This window comes from Diuraphis noxia, unplaced genomic scaffold, assembly GCF_037042655.1.
Source record: "Diuraphis noxia isolate RWA-SAM2 unplaced genomic scaffold, SU_Dnox_SAM2 contig0004, whole genome shotgun sequence".
In the NCBI taxonomy this organism is placed as follows: domain Eukaryota; kingdom Metazoa; phylum Arthropoda; class Insecta; order Hemiptera; family Aphididae; genus Diuraphis; species Diuraphis noxia.
The window spans coordinates 9,448,265-9,473,325 of record NW_028301714.1 but is presented as its reverse complement, the minus strand read 5'-3'; the positions used below and the strand labels follow the sequence as shown (position 1 = coordinate 9,473,325).

Here is a 25,061-nt window from a genome sequence, read left to right as displayed (position 1 = left end):
TACATTACATACAATAATAGCTAGTGTATCTGATGAAAGAATATTATAATACATTCTGTGAATGACTTGAAGGAAAACTTGTAGTCGAGTCTACTTTTACGGCTTTTAGAATGAATTTATAATATAGTGTATATAACTATATACAGGGTGATTTTTTTATCGAAGAACACTCATTATTTAAAAAAGTATGAGTGTATGAGTATGAGTGTTCTTCGATAAAAAAATCACCCTGTATAATGTATATTGATGTCTTATAAGCTAAGTATATCTCTGCACCTTTTTCGTTTTAAACGTTCTTAGGGTTGTCGAGAAGTGTCTTCTAGGCCCTTTACTATCTTATAAAAATATATATAATTTAACATAAAATTATATCAAATTCAAAAAACAAACAAAATAAAACTAATACCAATATATTAAATAGATATGATACGGTATTAGTATTTTAAGTAGTTCAGAAATAAATGAAGTGTTTTGATTGTAAATGGGTACATGAACTGTCTTTGAAATTTTTATATGAGAGTATAAGTGAAATAACATAATACCGAACAACTTAACAAAAAAAAAAAAACTTCCAATTGGTGACATTCCCTATTTATTTATTATTTCTTAGTTTTGATTGATATTAGCTTAATAATGTTTTTTTTTTCGTTAGTATCGAGAACCGGAGGAGGAACCATGATGCCAGTACTTCTCCTTCGGCCCCCATCGTTTATTGATAATAATTAATTAAATAATAACCAATTACACATTTACGTAGCGACGGGCCAACCTCCCGATAGCTATATAACAATAGGTAGTTACGTACAATAATACCCGAGAGTTTGCCTTCGGCTACATTTTTAAGAATCTTAACTACCCAATCATTAGTTCGATGAATCCGGAGGTCTTTCTGCGGCCTGACGACGTCGTTCTCATCCTCCTTTGCATTACCTTAATAATGTATAAAAATTAAAACAGCAATATTTTGGTACCTATCTTATCTGCAGACTCAGCTTTTTATAATTGAATGACGACCAAATATTCTATATATAACTTGAATAATTAAAACTTAACTGTGGTTAATAAAATATATTACTGTGTTGATAATTACACAAAGGAACTAAAATACAGTACCTAAAGTTTATTTCAATAAAACTAACCTATGATAAATGTAAACATACAATGATTTATGCAAATTATTATTGGCCCCAAAGATTATATTTAAATAAACGAATTTTAATTGTTTAAACATTTTATAAATGCAATTCTATTATTTTTAAATGGTGTGATTAAAATATAATGTTCGTATTCTAATCATTTAACCGTCTTAATTTCTTAGATTTCAATAATGTCTGCTCTAACTTAGATAGTTTTAGAGTATTTAAGTACTCACTTATTTGATTTGCTTTGTGATTTATAAACCTATAGTTAAACTTCAGGGGTTTAACTCTTAGTAAAAAATAATAAATTTATGTATGACAAGTATCAAAGTAACTATATATTCCAAGTTTTTCAATACTAAATCAATGAATTAGTCAAACATAATATTATAAGTAAGTAGTATAGGTACACTTGACACGCATTATAGTTAAAAATGTATAATTAACGATTGTCGATTAAGTACCTATATATATTTTTAATGCATAATTTAAACTCAAATGATTTATTTGCCTATTTATGTTTTAAATACATTTAAGTTCAACGACCTCAAACTATTACTTATATTAGGTATATTAGACTGTTAACTATTTACGTTTTACATATGTCTTTATTTATTATAGAGTTATACTACCTATTCAAAACAATACATTTTATGTTTATTAATCTCTTATAATTCAAATAATCATTTGAAATAAAAGCAATTTAATATTAACTATTATTAACAAGTATTGCGTACAATTTACATAGTGGCCGATTTTATAGCTTTTTGGTTTTCGTATATAAGGCGACTAATTATGATGATGCGTTGACACGTTTTCATAACTTGCTCTGGCGTAAAAAAAAAAATTAAATCAAGTAGACACACAGACAACAATAAAATTAACATAGTACTATAAGTTCCGTTGACTGCTGCAGTCGTGCTTAATTGGTCAGTTTTACTCTTAGCTTATATCTACTCGATCGCGGTATTATCTGCAGCAAGTACCAAAGTCTATCATCGTGTAAAAAACAGAATGCCCAATCAGCTGATCTATATGCGATGGTTTCGGTCTAGATAAATATATTATATTTTTCGATTTTCTAAGATTCCGGTCAACTGTTTTTTTATTTTCGTTTCTCTCCAATAATATCTGCGCGTGTGTTGCAAATTATAAGGTATTTTTTCCCCACGGCCGTAAACTACTACGTGTATGGAATGCGAATCGTCCGTGAAGTTTTCAACGATCGTCTCGCTTTTCAAGAATTCGGTCAAAGATAAGCGCTTATTATTTTTACGTTATCCGCATTTATATGCAGGTACAATCAATATTGTATTAGATTGTTCTTAAACATAGCGGGCGACGAATGATGGTTCATCAGCAGTGGTTACGTGCGAAAGTGTTGGTGATTCTTTTGTTGCGTGTGATGATGCGTACGGTTGTTGTATAGAACCCGTTAGTCTCAATAACCTATATACATAGAACGCATATTATTAAATTGTATTATTTTCAAAGCTTGTCCGGACGACGAACATAATATATATTGTAATAATATCATAGGTATCGAAGTATACACTATCAGCTGTATGTCAGTATAGGTAGCGTGTATTCAAATAAACCAAAACTATAAATACTTGGAGTTTTCACCAAATGTTTATGTCAGTTTTTTATGCATGCATAAGATAAAAATAATAAAAATGTTTACAAACTTTTTGAGCTGCCTATTTATAGGCATTAAATTTGACATTTTCGATTATTTTGGTTTTATTTTCTTTGAATGTAGATAAGATATTGAATGACAAATGAGATCTTCATACTAATTTAAAAAAAAAAAATAATATTAACCTTTAAAATTTTACCTGCACAACTCATATTATAATATACAGTCACGACTCACGATTTTCACAATCCGCGTAAATTGATTCCCCACTAGCCTGTGGAAGTTTAGGGGGTTTCACCGCCAACCTATAATAATATCAAATAAAAACCAAAGGTAATATTCCAAAATTTTAATTTATTTACATCATGATAGTAAGAATTGTAGTGTATAACGATCTTAATATAGGTAATTTAGGTATAACTATTTTTTCAACAATCGTTCAAATGACTGCATTCGTCCCGAATTGGTATTTGATTGAGCAGAGTCTATTTTTTGATTGATACCTATAACAAGCACAACAAAATGATAAACGTCAGACGTATTGCTTCGTCCGTTCCCAAATTAAATGGCACTAATATTGGGTTTAACCATGGTGATTGGCGGTTATCTGGGGGGGAGGGGACTGTCCGTCATATTGCACCGATGGATTACGGGCTCCTGTAGCTAACTCGCGTGCATCACTGTCTGCACGTGAGGTTTAGTTCAGATGTTTCTATCGAAACTCACGTCGAGTACGCGTACTCGATATCGGCCGGATGTAAACTGCACTGCGACCTTCCGTATCGAACTAAAACGACAGATCTGGACATGCAGCGGTGATGAGACGGGTGGCGTCTCGATCTTACTTCGGTGATGGCAACGGGTGTCATTATTGCCGGATGTTAACCAACGGAATTTTGGACTGGCATTTCGTTCTGGCTATATATTTTGATGGCTAGACCGAAACCGTTAGCACCTATTCTCAGTCAGACGGTGAATCGATCAATGTCGTGGTCCTGTGTCGAAGTGGAAGATGGAAACCCCATTTTGGATGCATCATCCGCAAAAGCCCGTCTGCACCGCGAGATTTGGCATTGAACTGTATCACTTGAAATCACCGCGGCGACTGATCAATAAAATTTCGTGGTTGGATCCATTTTTAAGCTCGTTGAAATAATATTTTACTGTAACAAATTAACGATTGATAGGTAGGTATATGTAATAACTCTAACACAATATTATATCTGCTCATAGAAATAAGATTTAAAAAAAACTTTTGTCTCGGAAATGAATATAATATTATAGTAAATTAATTAACAATAATAATAATTCAATTTTAAATTTAAAACAAAAATGTGCAAAGGAATCAAACAAGTTTACGGTAACGTAGTATTTTAATTTTTAATACAACCAATGAACTTTTAATTCCAATTATATATTATTTACATTACAAAAAGAGTTTTGAACCATCATATTTTTCTGCCTATTTGTTTAGTATTGGTTAGTATGAATATTAATCGGATGGTCTGTAAGTGGATCCGATAAGACGTATCAACTATCAACTGTGGAAAACACTGGAATAATGAATTGTTGTTAAAGCTTTAGAAAATAATTTTTTGAATCAAAATTTACCGAATACTTCAATATAAATTTAAATAAAATTTTTTTGAGAGGATAAGTATAATATTGGAGTGGCTAAGCCTCCTCTCAGATTCGGCCTATTGTAAGTATTATAATAGTATTTAGCTCTTGAAGATCGTAAAGTTAGAGATTCGTATTTAGTATCATAATTTATAATTCACAAATATTAAATAATTTTAAGGTATGTAGTTCATATTTTTATCCTTATTAAACATCTTTGTATATAGCATAAAATATAAAACATAATATAATTTTATATTTAATATATATATATATATATATATATATATATATATATAATATTCACAAAATGTGTAAAAAAAATGATAACCATTCTACAATAGTATTATATTTTATTAAAAATTATTCGTGTTATTTAAATTATTTTGTGGAGAAATATAATATATATTGATAATATTTACATATAGCAAATAGATACACGACCACAAACAGTGAATTAAGTAAGTTTCATTTGGCAATACGACTAATAATTGTCGGAATTTTATCACATCCATAAAACACGAGTAATAGATAATATTTTCAGAAAAAGGAGACACATTGAAAAGTAAAGACAAAATAATATTTTTCATTATAGGTATGTCAATTTAATTTGTGTATACTGTATACACGATGCCGATAAAAATTATTATGAAGTTGTTGGGTCATATTCTTCTAACCTAAATTTTCATATTAAACCAATAAAACCTGATATAGAACCAATTAAGTTCCTGGTTGTTTCAACTTTTAATTACTTTTAAACAATATTAGTTGAGTTCAAAATAAATTATTATACTTACTTACCTACTTATCGAGTCCATGATTTTACACTAACTGAGTCCTGTAAAACTTTGAAAATAAAACATTCTTCTTCTTACTTATATAATATACAGACTTATAAGAAATAATTCTATTGCAATTAATGATAAAATGTGTTTTGTTTTTATGTTTAATTTGAACGATTTGATAATTATTATTGATAAATGGCCATAGTATGAATAATTGGTGTATTATAATTAATAAAGTGAATGTAATGTACACATATCGCATTGTCATTATTGTTGCATGGCATGAATAATAAAAAAAATATTTAAATTCAATTAATGCACGTTAATTTTACTCTCACATTTTAAAAGTGGTATTAAATTATGTTTTATTCATGCGATTAGCGTTTATGACATTGATGTATTTAAAATAAAATAAAAATTAACCAATAACTTTTTCAGTACAAACAATAATATTATTGTACGTACACATAACACAATATATTTATAATTGTAGTTAATACCATTCCCTATTAACATAAGTTGCTTTAACGATCAATAAAATATTATTGTTAGGTATCAGACATTGTTCCTCATTATTTGACAAATTAAATTTATTTATTAAAATATTTCTCTTATTTTATAAACCTAATAATAAAATTATTATAATCATAATTATTATTTAAGCTTGATAAATTAATTATATTGTGTTTTACATTTTCACCTTGGAGTAAAAAGCGTAGAATAAATAAGTAAATAAGTAAAGCTTGCGATAGGGCGAGGGTGGAGGGAAACCAAATATGTGAAAAAGCTGCACACAATGGACCCTTTTCCTTGGTATTTTACTCTGCTACGGAGATCCGGTATTGTGTCAGGAAGTTAAATTTTGGGATTTCAAAACACACTTATTCTACATGTTTAAGCTTTATATAACCCTATATAAGTTTCAATCCTTTGTTCGAGTTAATTTTCCAGAAATTTCACTGAAACAATTTACAAACCAAAGTAATTAAATAGGATAAGGGATCAATCAATGACTACTGTAAAATTATATATCAAAAGTTCACAATAAACAATAAAAAAATACCATCAAACAATGTTTCGTGTAAATTTATACTTACTTTAAATTATTATGTTATGACTTATTAGGTTTTCTGTTTTATAAAAAACGGAAAAACAGAAAAACTCGTAAACGTCAATATAGATATAATGCAACTCATTCGAAAATATACAGTTGTTTAAAAAAAAAATCTTTTATGCATTTAATGTTTATTAGATACGACAATTATGATAAAAACATTATTCTATACTGACGATAGTGAATACTTAAAATAATTTCCTCGTCAACTGTCACCTGTTTCATCACTATCTTCAGTTAAAAATATCACGTACCTACATCAACCAGATCAAAGAATTTAATACGTTTGTCCAAATTTTTTACCACTCATAAGTGTTTTAAAAAACACCATTCGTATTTCACATGATATCAATAAAGCAGGAAATCAAAAATATCACTTACCATTGAATGTCAAAATTCAACATACCTAATATGAATAGTTCAACAAAAAAAAGTATCCAAAAATCGTAGAAAATATTATAATTTAGGTATAATAATATACCTTCAACTCTTACTAACTCAGCAGCTAGTATTACCTACCTGTAACTACATTTTTACACGTACATATAGTCTGCTGTAGATAATATTTTAATATAGTTCGTGCCTTCGTGGATAGAAACTCGTATAAAGAGAGGCCTTCACACGCGATTATGGCCGGTGATGGGTAATCCGGGTGAGCTCGTTTGTCGGGTGAGCAGACAGAGAATATCATCAGATTATATTTTACTCAATTACAATGAATTGTTATTTATTATTCAGTAAGTCAGCAAGTTGATATTACGGAGTAGCGCGTGGTAGTCGTATCATGGTGCCCTGGTGCCGATTGATTGTTCGTCGCGTCAAAACCGCATCGAAATTAATTCAATACCATTTTTCGATTGTTTTCACGTGGCATATTATCGAATGCATATACGAAGAATATTGCCAACAAAAGTCAAATTTAAAATATTTTTCTATAAGTATAAATGTGATATGAAAAGATGAAAAACATATCGTTCGCAACGTTTTCCGTCATAATACATTAATACGAATTCTATATGTCTACCATATTATTAAGTAAATTCATATTACAAAACGATATTAAACATGATAAATTGATAATACTCGACTCTGGACAAATTTACATCGCTATTATCATTATAATTATAAAAATATATCACGCCGACGACGACGTCAGTGTACGAAAATCTCCGCCATTCTCATTCATTGTTATTTTTTCATCGGATTTTCGGCTTCTCATTCGAATCATTATCCGGCTTAGCCGTCACCGTGCATAAAGCAATATGCGGTCCTGGTACCGGACTATCGACAAGTATTGCATTTGACCTCCGCGCGATAACTACTGCGACAATCGATTGATCGATACACATTAACGATGACGTCACGTTCTACAATCGCGCGATGTTGGTGTTTTTTTATTGTGTTTTCCACTCGCAAGTTTACCTCCCCCCCTTACAATAAAAGTATACAATCGTGTATTCGTGTGACTTGAGAATGAAAAGGGTCTGTTTTCCGATTTTCCATGACTTTTACTGTTACTGTCGTAACCCCGCTACAAATATGAAAGCGTATGATGGTTAGTATGGTTCTACGTGTTACTTTCTGTTATACGCATAATGACAATAATTTAAGCTTCTATATTTCAATGAATATAATATTGTTATGATACTTAAGCCAACTTATGAAAACCTAAACGATAATAATATGAAAATATTATTGTTATATTGTATAGTGAATAGTGATGATGATAAATTCTTCATTTGTATATTAAATGGTATTCTAACGTAAATACCTGATTATTATTATTTTTTTTTTATATAAACTATGAATACAGTTGAAAAATGCAGTGTTATTTGTTAACTTTAAAAAGGTTTTATATCAAATCATTCAATTTAAAAACTTTTGAACCTTTAAAGTTTCATCTCACTTTAAAAGTATTCTATATGTTTTTAATAAATTATTCTATAAACTAAAAAAATAAACAATTGTTGAAAATTGGCTTGTAAATAATTATTGATTTCTTGCATCAAAACATAATAATAATTTATTACTTGTTTTAATTTAATTATTTTATTTTACCATAAATCAAAGAAGTAGCGATACATTATGTAAAAAATTAAGAATTTTTCAAATTTAAATGCGTTTCCTGAATAATTTAAAAACCGATATATACGAGAATATATCGTAGAAACTCATTATTCTCAGGTCAACTAAAATGTTTAAATGTCACAAGTATCCACGCTCTCTCTCTCATAGCACACAAAATGGTGAGACAATTTGATCGATTTTTATTTAATATAAAACGCTCACGACCATTATAAAGCAAATCTAAAGAAAAGTGCAATGTCAATTGTTGTCAAATAATTTTATCTATCCGATCCATGGGGTATGACCTATGTAGTCAAAGGTTGTCAAATTACTGAAAAATATTAAGTTAATTAGTTATTAGTTAATGAGCAATTACGATATATTTGATTTAAAACGTTAAATTTCAATATTGAAAAATATTAATTTAACTTACATAAATAATTAATTAAAAGTAATTTAACAATTTTTTTTTTTTTAATACCGACAAGTCACAGAATTGCTGTGCAAGTGTGCAGTTTTAAATTTTTTTTAAATAATAACTAATAATATTTTGTAATAAAGCATCTTAGTATGCATTTTAATTGCACTCAAGTTCTAGTGGTAAGGGCTATTTCACGTTATTGGTGTGAATTAGATTATTTAACTAAGAAATATTTATTTATTGATCTGTATAAATATTATATATTTGTAAATAATTTTTTTTTTTTTTTTTTTATTGAACTAAAAAAACATCAACAACAAAGGTTATTAGTTTTTGTTAAGATACAATGTTAAGGGTATTACAATATTTATATGATGCTAACTACATATGATTACTATTTAAGTTAATGTTACATTTTTTTATTTTTTTTTTTTATCAATACGTTTAAATTTTGTTGTATAAATCCGATCCTTTGAGAAAGGCTATCATGTTCGATGTGGTCTCGTTGCTCGGTCCCAGAGCTCCATACAAGTTGGGTGGAATGTTGTATTTCTCCATAACTTCTAAATATTGATAACACTCTGTTATTATATGTTTCACAGTCAGTGTAACCCCGCAGGCTGCACATTGAGGGGGTTCTTCTTTGGCCATGAGGTGTTTATGTGTCATCCTTGTGTGGCCTATTCGGAGACGATTTATAATAATTTTTTCTCTTCTACTGAGATATTGATTTTTCCAACTTAGGATTGTGTTTTTTATTTCATTGAGTTTGGTCCGTTGTTTTGACCAGTGCGTTTGCCATTTTATTAGTGTATTGTTTTTAATTTGGGTTTTGATGTCGTCATTTGTAAATAATTGTATACAATGTAGTAAACAAAAAATAATAGTTTATTTGTTATAAAAAACAATTATAGATATTATAAACTAGATTTTAATTTATGTATTATTTGTTAAATTAACTGGAAAAAGCTAATTTATTACAAAGGATAATTTATTATTATATAACTGATTATAAGTGTTATAAGTTGCTTAGGAAATAACTATGCACTTAAAACTGGTCAAGTTAAAATTTAAAAAAAATTAACTGTTTAACTAATAGCTTTAATTGTTTAACTATTTAAGTCCACGTTTGCCTATAGTGTATACCTACCTACTTACCTAGTACCTATAATAGAAAATATGTTACACAGTTTATATAGGTGCCGTTACCGATTGATTTTGTCTAGTTAGTAGTTACATTAGCACGTTTCAAACATATATTATTATTCAATATTAATATTCTTTTTCCGGTTATCATACGTTTCCGGTTCATATCGTTTTAGTGGTCAGTATATTAACCACACGCAACCATTAAAACTCACCAACAGAAAAATATTATATTAACAAATTTTATAAGAGCAACTAATTATAATAAAACAGAACACTGTGAGAAACGCATATAATACGGTTAACCTTTTAAAATGTTTTTCAATTCTATTCAAACAATGTAATCGACCGTCATTATATCAAACTGCAGCCATTGTACTGAGATATATGACTAGCTATTATTGATAATAAATATTTATAGTCAATGAATTACGAAAGTAAGTGGTATTAAAATTTTTTTTTTTACAGTCCAATTTAGTCGGACCTGTCCGTTTATCGAACTCGTTGAATAAGCTAACACTCCATTTACGTCCGATTATTGTTTAATCCATTTGCCAAAGTTTAATTATTTCGTTAATCCCAACGTAATTATTTATTTCAGCATTTCCCGCAAGAACACTATATGTTCCATTATATAGAAATATCTAGTTTTAACTTTTAAAGTTAATTAAGTTAGGCTTGTGCATTATTTATACTTTAATAATAATATATTATCAAACTAATGTTGATGATTTTATTATTTGTGAATATAAATTAATAAAATAGCATTAGAATATATTAAAATATTATATAATTAAATATATTATCAACGATCATAAAAAATAATAAATTAGTGTTATTTATTAAATAAATGTAATGTTAATTGTTATAAACGATTGAATAAACATTAAGCTCCAAATACTAGGATAATGTAGGATTTGGTGAACCGACCTATATACAATTATGTGTATTGATTAAAATATTTTGGCGTTTATATAAGCTGGTGAAAGCTAACATCTTAGTGTTACTTGTAACTTTATAAATTATAACATGTATGTAGTGTAGAGTTATCAGTCTGCATAATGTAGTGTAATAAATAATGTTTGTAATTTGGATGTTTTGTATTGTATTTTAATTTTTTTTTTTTAGCTTAAGTACTATTTTATTTTGGCAAATGACTCGTCGTAGGTCGTAAACCAATATCTCGCATAAGCCAAAACCTCAAAAACGTGGGGTGAATACAGCAGTTCGATCATGATTGATTGCTGAATACTCATTCTGAAATTTCCTCATAGCATCCGGTCAACTAGCCTTCCATCCAAGGACTATCGATCTGCACTGGTCCGAAAATACTAGTAATAATATTGTTTTCTCAAACCAAACGACTATCAAAAAACTATTTTTTATGTACATAAAACGTGAGAGAGAAAACCGTATGTAATATCTTCTACCCATTTTGGATCATAATATAATACATGTATGATGGTTATACCTAATATATATATATATACTCGTATATAATAAATAATGTTTGTAAAACTATAACTGTAAAAAAAGAACTTAAAAGACACATTTGATTCTGAATTGAAACGCAATATTTTTAAAACGATTTTTTTGTAACTAGAAGAAAGTTATAGTTTTCAACATAATCACGATAGACATATATGAAGTTATAATATTATTAAGTAGTAACTGGTAGGCAAATGGTATTAAACCCAGAATCACAGTAAATAATTATAATGTATTTATAATATATATATTATGTATACAATTATTTGTGTACAATGTACTGCATATTAAAATATGTAAAATTGAACTCAAACGTAATATTTGTTTGAAAAAACAATTATGACATTTTTTGTTGCAATGAAATGTTTCAAATATCAACGATTTCCATGCGCGCATAAACATTAAAATCGATATACCAACTTTGTAGTCGGTCTTTAACAAATCGTGATATTTTATATTATCTTTTTTTTTTTTGTGATATGAGTTTGCGTATACTAGAAACCAGGAAGTTTTTAGATTTTTTAAAATACAAATAGGTAGATCTGTTCAAATTATAAGACAATATTCGTCAGTCGTTGTCGATCATCGTGTTCAATGATATTATATCATAAGCATACACATTTATGTGTCTTTATCAAAAGAAAATTATGTTCTGCAAAGATTTTTCGATTATGATAGTGATGATATGAGGTTTTAAAGTTACGCTCAGCGTTTGCTATCGAGGTTATACACAATACAATACAAGTAACACTTTATAATAGTACGACCAACGCCTAGCGTTTCACCCAAATGGTCGCTTACTTATACTTTTATTTCTATACAATGTAAAAAGTTTACGAATATCCTTCCGCACGCTAATTTCAAATTTATCCATTAAACATATTAACCCATGGGGTGCGTCGCTCGTTTATACAAATGTACATGTTATACTATATATATAATAATTCTCCGTAACTTTTGTGTACTTCAAAGTATAATTTAATGTTATGCATACACGAGGTAACGTTAAATTTATGATGGGCATCCAAAAACTATGGTAGAGACAAGTACAGCAGTGTGCATATAGTATGCATGTTCAAATTAAAAACGATTTTTTTTCAAAAAAAAAAACTTTTATGTGATTTATCATCAAACGAGGCTTATTATAATATTGATTACGAATCCTCTTTGTGCAAATATAATTAAACACCTTGTTTTTAAATAAAAACACTGTTTATTAAAAAAAAAAAAAATATTTCAGAATCGAGAATCTACTACTCTAAGATATAATTGCCATTATAACTAATACGATAGAAAATATTTAGGTTTGTACCTAATCAATTATATATGTTAAATACATTTCGATTCTTTTTCTTATTTTTTTTTTTTTTAATTATAAGACTTTATTTTACATTATTATATACCAGAAACTTGTTTATGGAGGTCTAGGTCTTCACAAACTAATCAATATACCTAATGTCTTATGTAATATAATATATTTTAATTTACACTATAGCCTATTAAACTATATAACTATTAATATCACTTACATTTTCAGTTCTTCAAGTTAATCTAATATTTTTTATTCTACATAATATTTTATGCAATAGCAATATTGTATTTGGACTTCAAAAATCAAAATCGGAGTTTAATAATCGAACGATATTAAATACTTGATATTAATCGTTCCTAGTCTAATCGTTTATGTTTTGTTATTTTGAACATTTGTTTTAATTATTTTTTTTCTTACTTGAACACAGCAGTATAAATTTAAATAAAGAGGACTGCTCGAGATTTCAAGTTCTCGTTACCTTCATAAATTTAGTCATAATATAATGCCAAAAGATAAAATAATGGACTCAACCGGAGCAATGATAAATGTCTAAATACTTAAAGGGGAATGCTGTATAACTATTTACATATTCTTTAAAACAAAAATAAAAACATTTTTTTTTTTTTTGTAATTATATAAATTTAAAAACAACCTAAAATGTTTATTTTAACAAAATAATAAAATTGTATATCGCCAATACCGCGTAAGTTTATTAGTAATTTCATAAGTAATATCAAAACTCATTATATCGGAGAAACATAATATAGAATTATTAGGATTATATTAATAATATCATAATGAACGGATATATTATTATGATATATTATGAAGTTTATAAAATATGATATTTTTAAAGAAAAAATTTTATGAGAGTGATGCACGCACGAGTAAAATAAATAATAATAACATGTAACTATTTAAATTTATATGTGCCGTTAAACGAATGCACTCATAAACTTTGTTGCTTATATTATTTATTTACAGTCTGTTTTGCTTTTTCCGAAATTTCCCGGAAACTAGTAGGTAGTTTGGTAAAGAAACTTCTACTAAGTAAAATTTGTATTCAATTTTCAATCTGCAGTGGTGTTGCGGAAAACTTATTAAACTTTTTTGGCAAAACGTATTTTTTCTGTCACTTATATGTTATATTATTATTTACGTTTTACATTTTTATAACGATCTGATATATTGGCTACATTACATTTTTCTTTTAAAACATGAAAATCAATTTTTAAAAATTAAGTTTTTAAAACTGTTTAGAAATATAAGAGAACATTTATTTGACTTACAGTTTTGTTTTCTTTTAATATCCAGTAGATCTTTGAGTGGCAGAACATTGAATCATGCATATACCTACTTATTATATTAATTGTTATTTATTTTTATACGCCAATCAACAATCTTAGACTTACTGTTTATGTTTAAGTTTACAAGTACCCATAATAGTTATTTATAATACACTGTAAGTGGCTTGGTGAAGCGCGGTCGTACGCTCCATCTGCGGAAACGCATTGAGCGTACGTACCGGCCGCAGTGGCAAGCTCCAGGATGGGTGACCACCCGGGATTTTTAGCAACATATCCTTGCCACACATACACAAACACGTGTTACAACCCTACTCGCTTAAAAACCTACAAACATATATACAAAAATAATCCCTACCTTACCACCCCACACCCAATGGCCTATGTTGCCGCGGGTTCCTCTAAAAAAAATACACTGTAACATAGAAGATATAGAACAAAAAGCAATGACAATTCATTTTAAATACAAAATAAATAGTAATATATAGATACGTATTATATAATATATATTATATAATATTATATAATACGTACTACACTATATTCTACATAAAACCTAAAACCACCAAATGTATTTACATATTCAAATCAGGATTAAAATTATTAAATTTCGAAGCATTCTATGTAAGAGGGGTGATTATATGCATAAGATTTATAATGGGTTGGTTCTTAGAAGAGAAAATGATTTCTGGAGAAGAAAAGGCGCGAGAGCATGGTGCCTTCTAGAAGTTAGTGAGAAAGTGCTCGTCAGCATCTTATCGACGAAATGTTATAGCAGTGGTATTTCTAATATAAAACTGAAATAATCGTGCATTTGTGCACTATATTGATAATATGAGCTACGTAAAAAAAATAACCTATTTTGGACACGTTCGGGACAATCTTTAGTCAAGTAAATATGCCAAAACTACCACTCTATAACATTATAATATTACGTGTATATGTCCTAATTCGAAATATAATATCCGGAGGCAATGATGGCAAGAGAAACTGTACATTTAATTAATCATTACAATATTGTTACTGAAATAAATTCGAATAAGTTTTTTATCGGTTGTATAATAAAACTATAATAATGATAACAAATAACAATAATATATGACGTGTAACCACAGGCCAAAATCCACGTACACACACAAAAGTCGGGACCATAACGGCAGCTGTTCAGCATCGGTCACGATTACGACGCGTAATAATGACGTAGATACCTCCTATATAGTTACTAAACCGTGACCGTGTGTGATGCCGTTACATCGAGCTTTAGGGTGAAACAAATATTATTAGCTGTAGGTATATTAAACAAACGACAATAATCAAGTAACTATACCAACAGGTAGAATAATAATAATAATAAAATATTAATATCATGACACATGACGAGTATGAATATGTTTTATATAAACCATCATAACCATAAACTACAATTAATAGATATATGTCATAATAAAGACTTTTATACTAAGAGGAGATATAAAATCGATAAATTTAGCCATTTATGTGTAATATAGCTGTCATATAAATTATTGCGTTTTAATTTTAATTTTTAAATGTAACATTTTATTGAAATCAAACAGTCGTGTTTCGTCATTACAGTGTTATACAATGATTTAAACAAAATATTAATCATAATACTTAGTTAATTTTCCAATTAGGGAGTACTTATGTATATTAAATTAAATAGGTAGGCGTTGAAAAAAAATGTAGTTTGTCTAATAAAGTTTTTTTTTGAAAAATATTTTGGATAGATTATGCATGATATTAATACGTTATTTTAATTTAAGTTTATATGGTTTTTTTTCATGTGTTCCTCTATATCCTTATCGATTGAATAAACCAGAACACTGTTAATATAAGTTCACTGAAGGTTAATAGGGACTAATTTTATACTTACAAACGTTATAAGATCGGCATATACCTTATTAATTTTGATGTAAATTTATGGGTGAAATTATTACAAAGGTATATAATTAATAAAAATATAGTATGTATTTAATTTTACATTTTTTAATTATTATATGTATTTTGAAAATATACGTACTAAAATGAAAATAATATTGGTCGATAACTTATACTTAACGACTAATAAATATTGTTCTGGTCACGCACCTTGTCTATAGCAATTATATATTATATATAATAATACTTACAATCTACATATTTAATTCTTAACGTGATCTTATTAAAAGTATTGTTATATTTTTCATTTTTTATTCTCCGATTTCATTGTTAGTGAACATTAACAGACAGAAGTATCGGAGACCAGACTATCAAACATATTTTCAACACGAAAAATATTATGAACTCTGTTAAATTTGAACAAAACATTATTAATATAATATGTATGTTATAAAGAACTATCAAAATTTAATATTTAAAAATAATCGTAAAATGTTTTAGCTTAAATTCGTTTTGTTCCCCAGATAAAGCTCTTCGTTAACTTTGAATACATTAAAATAAATATGATAATCTTAATTATATCAAATCGGCGAAAAAAAAATGGAGCTTTATTAACCACAGTATAGTCATAAGGAAATAATTAATATTATCGTTTAATACTTAAGTAATATCTTAAGTTTATTACTTATTAGAAATATATAGTAGCGTTTTTATCATAAAATATTTTAGCAACTTTTGAAGCCGCTTAATCTATTTATAACAAATGTTATAATCAGATATTAAATTTACATTTTATATGATTCAATAATTTTTAAATTTTTATTTAAATATTTATATAATTATAACTACCCAATGCTTTGAGATATAATGTATTGATTTATGTAGGTACTAACTACTTGCTAGGTATCTATCGTTTAAAATAGTTAATAAGCTAAACAATTATATTATTAGCAATGCAGTAAATGCATACGTAACTAATAAGTTCTTACAGAGGGCCATTGATTTTGAAATCGTCTAAAATCGATCAGTCGACCGCTATCGACCGTTTGGCTGGTCCTACTGTATATATATAGGCTGTCTAGATGTATGTAATATAATATACAGTACTCGTTCGAACTAAGTTTTTTTTTTCTAGTCGTAAGCTCGTTTAAAATAATATTTCTCATCGGTTCGATAATGATCTGCTCACGCGGGATCGTCCGAATAAACGGCAGACGCACGTGGTGTTTATTTATTTTCAACACACCCGTATTGTTGTTATTATTATTATTATTATTATTACGAAATGTGGGGTGGCTTGCCGTAATCCCTCGGCGAGAGAGGGTCGTTGCGCGGACGCCCGTCAAAAGGGAATTCGATGTGTTCAAACAGAAGTTTATCGATGTTCATTTTGGCCGTGTATGATAAAAATACATATTGGTGACTCGAATGATGTAATATTGAACGTGTGTGTTCAAATCGTATAGAATATTTTAAACACCGTTTTCATGTGAACGGTGTCAGTGGCACCGCGAGCTTCGATAAATCATGATTTTAAACGCGATAAATTTTTTTTTACTCCGCCCATAATCTATAAACTATAAAAACTAATTACTAATCTTCTGCACAAAAGTTATATTTAATTATTATTGGTATCTAATTTATCGGTTTGGCTACTGTATTAATATTGTTGTTAAGCAAAAGCAAACCATTATAATAATACCTATTATTCTTGGGTGCAACCCTATTATTTTTTATAATACTAATCAAGACTAATCAAAATGTGTGTATACGTCTAATATGTATTTAACGTATTCATTTTTATTTACGAGTGTTTTATGCCGTTTTTTATATTATAGACAATAGACATCTTAAAAAATATTACCAAAATTATGTAATACGAATGTAATAAACGAAATATTTACTTTTTTTACTATACCACAATTTTATATTTATATTTATCGATGGGTTTCATTATCATCCCATTGACTAAAATTTGTCGCAAGTGGTCTACATAATGGTTAGTTTGATTTTATGTTTTTTTTTGTATTAGAACGGTATTGATAAAACACAATAAGCTATATCAGTTTAAGTACTTAAATAATGTTTAATAATAAATTATATTAAAGTGTTTCAGATGAAATTAAATCTTCATAATAAAACTACGACAGTTAGATTAACACTATATTAGTATAATAAGTACAATAGTGGCAATGCGGCATACAGTAACAGAATATATAATTTATAGCTAATATAGCTGTATGTATTATTCATATTATATTTTATAACAGTATAAAATACGTTATATATAGTTAGAAACTTTACATGCGTATTTAATATTCATACGTACCTATATGTACAACTTGGAGTGTGTAAGTCTAATAATGTATTTCTGGGTAATATATAATTAATGTACATTATTTTATTATTAGATGTCTATAATACCTACATCGTTTATGCATTCTTTAGACATTATAGACTCAATGAATATTGGTTTTAATGTTTATGTGTAGGTATATATTATATATAGGTTAAAAGTACATAAATATTTTATTATAATTATATAATTTTATTTTAATCATTATTACACTTTAAATATACTTTAACACAATATTTATTTATTTATTAAAATAGTTCAGATGAAAAATGTATTAATATGTAAAATTGCAATGAAAAAAAAAAACAAAATACAAAAATATTATTAAGTGGCCTATCTATATAAGTTACAAGCAACTCAACTAATGATTAAACTAATGATTATACTTATAATTATGTGAAAAATATGATTTTTTTATAACAAAGCAAAAATGTTAAATGTTCAAACCACTTGACCTTCATCTAGTAACAAAGCATCACTACTACTATTCTAGGTTCAAACATAGAAATATCTACGAATTTATCATATTACTTAGTTTCATTATGATATTGTGTCATCTAGTCCTAAAAGTGCATGTTAATTGCATTTTATCTTATTCATCATCGTGGATATCAAGACAATGATGTAAGTCCAGTCTACCACAATATTTTATTATATTGTGTAGCAAAAGAAGTGCACAATAAATTATTTTTACCATTTATCTACATTAAATAGGTAACAAACTTTGCTGAGCGCATTATAATAGAATATCCTGTTTTCTAGTTCGGTATTATATCTAGGTAGGTACCTACTAGGTACTAGAAATTTCACGGTTATTAGGAACCAAATAAGTCATCTAGGTAAGCTTGAAAAAACGACTGTGTGGGTTCCTTATGCTTTCGAAACTAACACCTATTTATAACAATATTCAATATTGATCAGTGTGATGAAGTTGCTTCCTTTCTAGGTCTTGAACCATTGAAACCAATATAATACGTCTAGTTTTTGACTTTTAGTTGGTGATTTTTTTATTTTAACTTTTCGAGAATTTGGTAGATTTAAACTAAAATTAAATAAAAAAGTGTAATTTTTATAATCCCCTTCTCATGTCATACTGCATCCCTCTAGTAAATAACTAGATAACTGATGATACCTATGCTATCTGAGTAGCTCGCGGGCAATCCTCTTATGTCCGGGGAATAATATTCAAGGGATTTTGATTATAATATTTGAGATACAACTTAAATGAACAAGTTATGGTATTTTTTTTTTTTAATGTTTGTATTTAATTTGGAATCTATTTTGTATATATGTTAATTCTATATACTTACTCTTACCCTTTAGAGTATAACTTCATTAGAAAAAAAAGTAAAACAAAAATAAAACGTTATTATAATACACTATATACGCAGACGAAATGAAATACTATAATAGCATTATAATATAATATACCTAAGCATATAGCTACAGCAGTGTGTCTGCTGCGCCAAACCACACATTATTAATTTGATAATAATATGCACTCGCGTTCGTTTGTTGTGTATGTATTTCTATATACGTGTTCAATATAATTTGTTATATTAAAATAATATAGCCGACACGAGCGTGTAAATGGGCTTGTGCATTGCACCGAGGATGCACCCAGAGCGCCGCCGCGGTCTTTGCTCTCTGTAGGCACATCCGGTTCGGCCGGAACGTCAACGGCGGCGTGGACGCAGTGGCGTCGGCCGGATGAACGGAGGGCGAGAGTCACAGCCGTATAAAATCGGTCGATTGCGGTCGTGGGCGGGCGGGATATATTTGCATCCGCCGTTATTTGATGTCGTATAACATTTTTCCCCGCTTCTTTGATACGCCCGTTTCCTCCCCTGCCTGCACAGCCACCAAAAAATAAACATATGTATACGCGTGAGGTGGCGGTTGTGGTTATATATACGCGATACGCCTTTTATATACTTTGTATAATATATATATATATATACGAGTATTATCCTGAGTTTTTTTCAAACTCTTTTTCACTCCCTCTTTCTCTCTTCATTTTTTCCACATATTTCTATTCCAACACTTAAAAGTAAAGTAAACAAAGGACGGAGGGGAATATTGTGATGTGTATGTGTGAGAGAGAAAAATACAGCCAGAGCGAGAGAGTTAAATAGTGAGATACAGCGTTTGTGTGTGTGTGTGTGTGCGTGCATGCAAGAGATAGGTAGAGAGAAAGAAATACGCAGAGCGTCAGGGATAGAGGAGTACAGAGAAAATGTGACTCTTTGTGTATCTTTTCACGAACCTTACGACCACTCGAATGCAAAACGAGTTTTTCTCTTATATTCGTTACAGGCTTGAACGCTGTTGCAGCCTGGTCCACCGCTGAGAAGTAAGATTTGTTTAAGTTTTTTTTTATGTTTGTTTATTTGTCGGGATGGATTATTTAATGAAAGCAACAACAACAAAAAGAAATAATAAAAAAAAAATACACGCTTAAGTGACTGCATTACAAAATTACTATCGTTATTAAGCAAACATTATTTTTTTAACCGGATATGTATAAATATAAATTATATTTATACAATCTTTAGAGATGCTTTTTTGTTAATATCACGTCAAAACTTCAATCATTCGTAATAGTACTAATAGTTCTACAAGTTAATCTATACGTGTAATATTACGAGTATGTAATAGAAAAATACAGGTAAAATAGTATTTTAATTTAAACATTTTTGGAGAGAAAATAGATAACCTACATTAAAAAAATAAAATATTAATAGGTAAAATATGCATAAAATATTTATTTGGGTTCTATATTACGATAATTAGGTTTAAGGACTACAGTACTATAATAATATAATTTACTGATTTTTTCAAATAAATCAATTAATATTAAATAAAAAGTTCATGATAAAATAAAATATTTTATTAGTATTATTATTATTCTAAACGATCGGACAAAAGCTAAAATACTATGTTAATCTAGTGTATACAATCTGTAAACAATACAAAAATGGAAATACAAAAATTAATTTAGATTAAAGGCATATGAGTGTTGGTGTGTGATGCTTGAGTGATCGATGAGTATATAGGTATACTGTATATCAAATAAATTTCTATAGGCACTTATTTTTATCAAAAAATATTCAAAAAAAGTTTTGAATATAAAACATCTACATATCATATTAATAACATGTTAACATAGTAGTCATGCATAAAAAAAAATTGTAACTCAATGACCTATCTCACGGAGGATAAATTTGTGTTAATAATATTAAGAAAAAAAAGTAAAATCTGGCTTATATATTATGTAATGTGTAATATATGTGCGTATAAAATAAATTTATATATTTTTAATTTTTAAAAATATTCAAATATTATGTTACAACTACTGTTAACTGCTTAAATACAAATATTAAACAGTAAAAATAATATTATGCAAGTCACGAAAGTAATTAGTAAACCTATACGTCAACTATAATCAATATTATGAAATGCGTAATAAATTTAAACCCATACTTTGGTACTAAATAGGACATTATATTATTATTATTATTTAGTAAAACCGTTATTAGTATCAATAGCACATGAAGACAAAAAGGACTTTTTAATATTTTATTAATGAACTTGAGCCGTAACTATTATTTATTATTGTAGTAATTAGTTAATACATATTTACATTATTATATTACCTTATTTTTTAATTTTTTTATTACATTTACTGATTCATTTGACGATAACGATTAATAACAATAAATAACTCCATTACTGGCGATGAATAATATTTTTGTTCACTTATATTGCTCATATTTTGTTTTCTTTGAAAGAGTTGAAAAGTTTTTCCATATTAAACCACCCAACGAGTTGATTTTGTCACAAAACTATTTTTTTCCTTTTGTATAATATTTAAAAATCGAAACACAACACTCTGCTACAATTATTATTATCCTTGTTTGGGGTTACACGGATATACATAATATTAAATATTAATATAACATTATTATACTTATTTTGCTTATAACAATAATAAAGATAATGATAAAGATATTATACGTATACCTTTCTTAGATTGTGTCCGATACACATTTATGTTACTCGTTACTCTGTACGGCGATGCTTCGTAACTACGTTTTTTTTCTTTGTAATATATATATGTATATAAATAATAAAACATGTGGATTTTGTCGGATGAATGAACAATGAAAACTGTGGACGAGTCGTCGTAAAGATAGGTTCGTTGCCCTCTCCACCCGTTGTCCCGGTATTGTATTCACCGCACAGTGTAGTGTTTTTAATACACAACACTCTTTCACATCTTTCTCTCTCTCGCGAACACACACACACACACACACACACACATACATCACTCTTTCTGTGTTCACTCTGATCATCGATATGTGGGTGATTCGATTCAGAAGTGTAAAAACTAAGAACAACGGATAGTCAATAATCTGACTTTTAAATAGTTTATTTCATTATCTTCATCACGTCAACGCCGTGACCGTAGTGTTACTCTAAAATCTACCGTTTGCTAATATTGTTTTTAGGATGATGATTACGATAATAACAATAATAATAATTGTTAATGTTATGTTTGAAATTGTCTCTATAAACATAGGCATACTCGTTGTCCGGATCAATTTTAATATTATTATTATTATTATTATTATTTAACCGATTTGAGTTTATTAAACAAAAAAAAACTTGTTGAACGCTTGTACGTTTATTGAGATCGTATCTTCGTGGTAGGAAGTACCGTGAAATATTGTATATTAAGATTTCGATATCGTTTAACAGTAATATAATTAACACGTAATAAATCATCGAATGTTGATCATACTACGGCGTTTTACGGCGATTGTAAAAAACGCGTCTCGATGAAGTGAAATGTGATCATATACAATGTACTATTACAACTGCAATGGCGTAATAGTAAACGAACGAATATTGTGTAAAAGTATTGTGTATACACTCGTTCATATTTGTTTCAATGTACTGTAAGCTAATAAACACAAAATGTTGAAGCCTTCATCTTATACTGAATAGAATAATATATATATTGTAATAATTATTAATAATTGTCTATAATCATTGACATTGTAATAGATTTTATTGAATTATTATTATTATAATTTTTTGTAATTTAATTCTTTTGTGTTTTCTTGCAAGGTATTATACGACATATAAATATATAATGTTAAACAATATTGTTGTTTTATTGTTCTTCGAAAAAAATATTGATTGGAGTTTTATGTAATATTTAATTAATCTATAGAACCGTAACAAAATAAGAGAGGAAAAAACACTTGCTCGTTTCAATTAAAATGTTATATAACAAAAAAATAAATATTATTTTTAATGTGGCGTTATAAAATCGTGAATTTCATACTTCTAATATTATTATTATGTTATATACTTCTGCAGCAATCGGTAAACAGTATAAGTAGGTACTTACCGTTACCATTATACCGTTTCCAAATGTTGAGGTACACAACTATATAAAAAAGAGTCGTAAACGTATGTAAGCTTATTATAATATTATTTTATTAAATACGCAAATTATTATGTACAATATGTTTTATCGTACATAGAACCTACCCGTACTCTGTATACAAAACCGACGATTCTTACAGCCACAAATATCTACGCAAAACACCGTCATTCCCGTTTCGCGTTGAACTCATTCATAACAACGACGATGACGACGAAAGACGGCTCTTCAACCTATTGTATTTTGTTCAAAAACTCATACTTTTACTAAACAGCTGCTGTTGTTGTGTTCACGTTTACAGTTACATATTATTGTTATTATTACTAAACTGCTGCAAGTGACATCATAAGATTTAAATTTTTTCAGAAAAATATACATTCAACACGCGTACATAATATAGAAATAGTCGTACACTCGTACAGTACATAATATCATAAAATAACATAAATCGTACATTGTATTATGTTAAAATTAAAAATAATAATTTTTTTATAAAAGCCCCGTGTCTTAACGATTTTAATAAAGACTATTACATTATTAAAACAAATTGATATGTATAATCCAATTTAAGACCTATTGTATAACCATATTGGCATATTTTACGATATACTAAATACTAATTTTGTTACAAGCTAATAACCTTAGCAGTTGAAGCTGTACCATGAATAAAAATATAATAATAATAAAGACTAGACGGGACGACGAATATTATTGTATATAATATAATACGCAACAACGATCGAAACTATGCGTCTGAAGACAATACGGACGCAATCAATGTATTCTTCCATAGTATAAAAATAAGTCATAAATTATATGTAAATACTTGTAATAATATTATAATGTTCACTTATTTATATTAATTTAATGCAGGCTATAAATTTATAAAAAGAAAAAAAAATGAATTAGGGCAATTTTATTATTTTCAACATTAATGTGTAATAATATTACATAATGTTAATCCTTAAAAAATGAAAAATTCAACTCCAGTATGTTTAAAGAAGTGTATGAATATTTGGTTATAGATAAAATACTTATTTACTCTAGTCATCGATGAATCGTAAAATTGGTCCGCCCAAAACTAATGCAATAGTCAATTGATACCTGTTATAGTGTTATACCTATAAAATGAATAAATACAATTTTAATAGGACACTACTCACCGTTATGTTGCACATTTACATATGAATATCTACACAGCTACACTTGCACACTCGTACTTCATTATACTTAACTACATAAAATAATTATACTATATTATATTTTTGGATAGTGTAAAACACATTTTTATTAGCCATTAATCAATTAATTGTGCATTT

The 25,061-nt window shown here is 27.9% G+C and overlaps 2 long non-coding RNA genes across 3 annotated transcripts in view; both read right to left on the bottom strand.

Moving 5' to 3' along the window:
• LOC149055678 (uncharacterized) overlaps nucleotides 1-25,061 on the bottom strand; it is a 91,358-nt gene that overhangs the window by 10,706 nt on the left and 55,591 nt on the right. The window lies entirely within an intron of this gene.
• On the bottom strand, nucleotides 3,143-5,312 carry LOC149055680 (uncharacterized). 2 transcript variants are annotated; one of them, XR_016191574.1, is made up of 3 exons: nucleotides 5,200-5,312; nucleotides 3,505-3,941; nucleotides 3,143-3,281 (listed from the first exon to the last, which is right to left on the bottom strand). It is a non-coding gene; the product is annotated as an uncharacterized LOC149055680 (long non-coding RNA). The 2 variants fall into 2 exon arrangements; XR_016191575.1 differs by lacking the exon at nucleotides 5,200-5,312 and having other exon boundaries at nucleotides 3,505-4,527.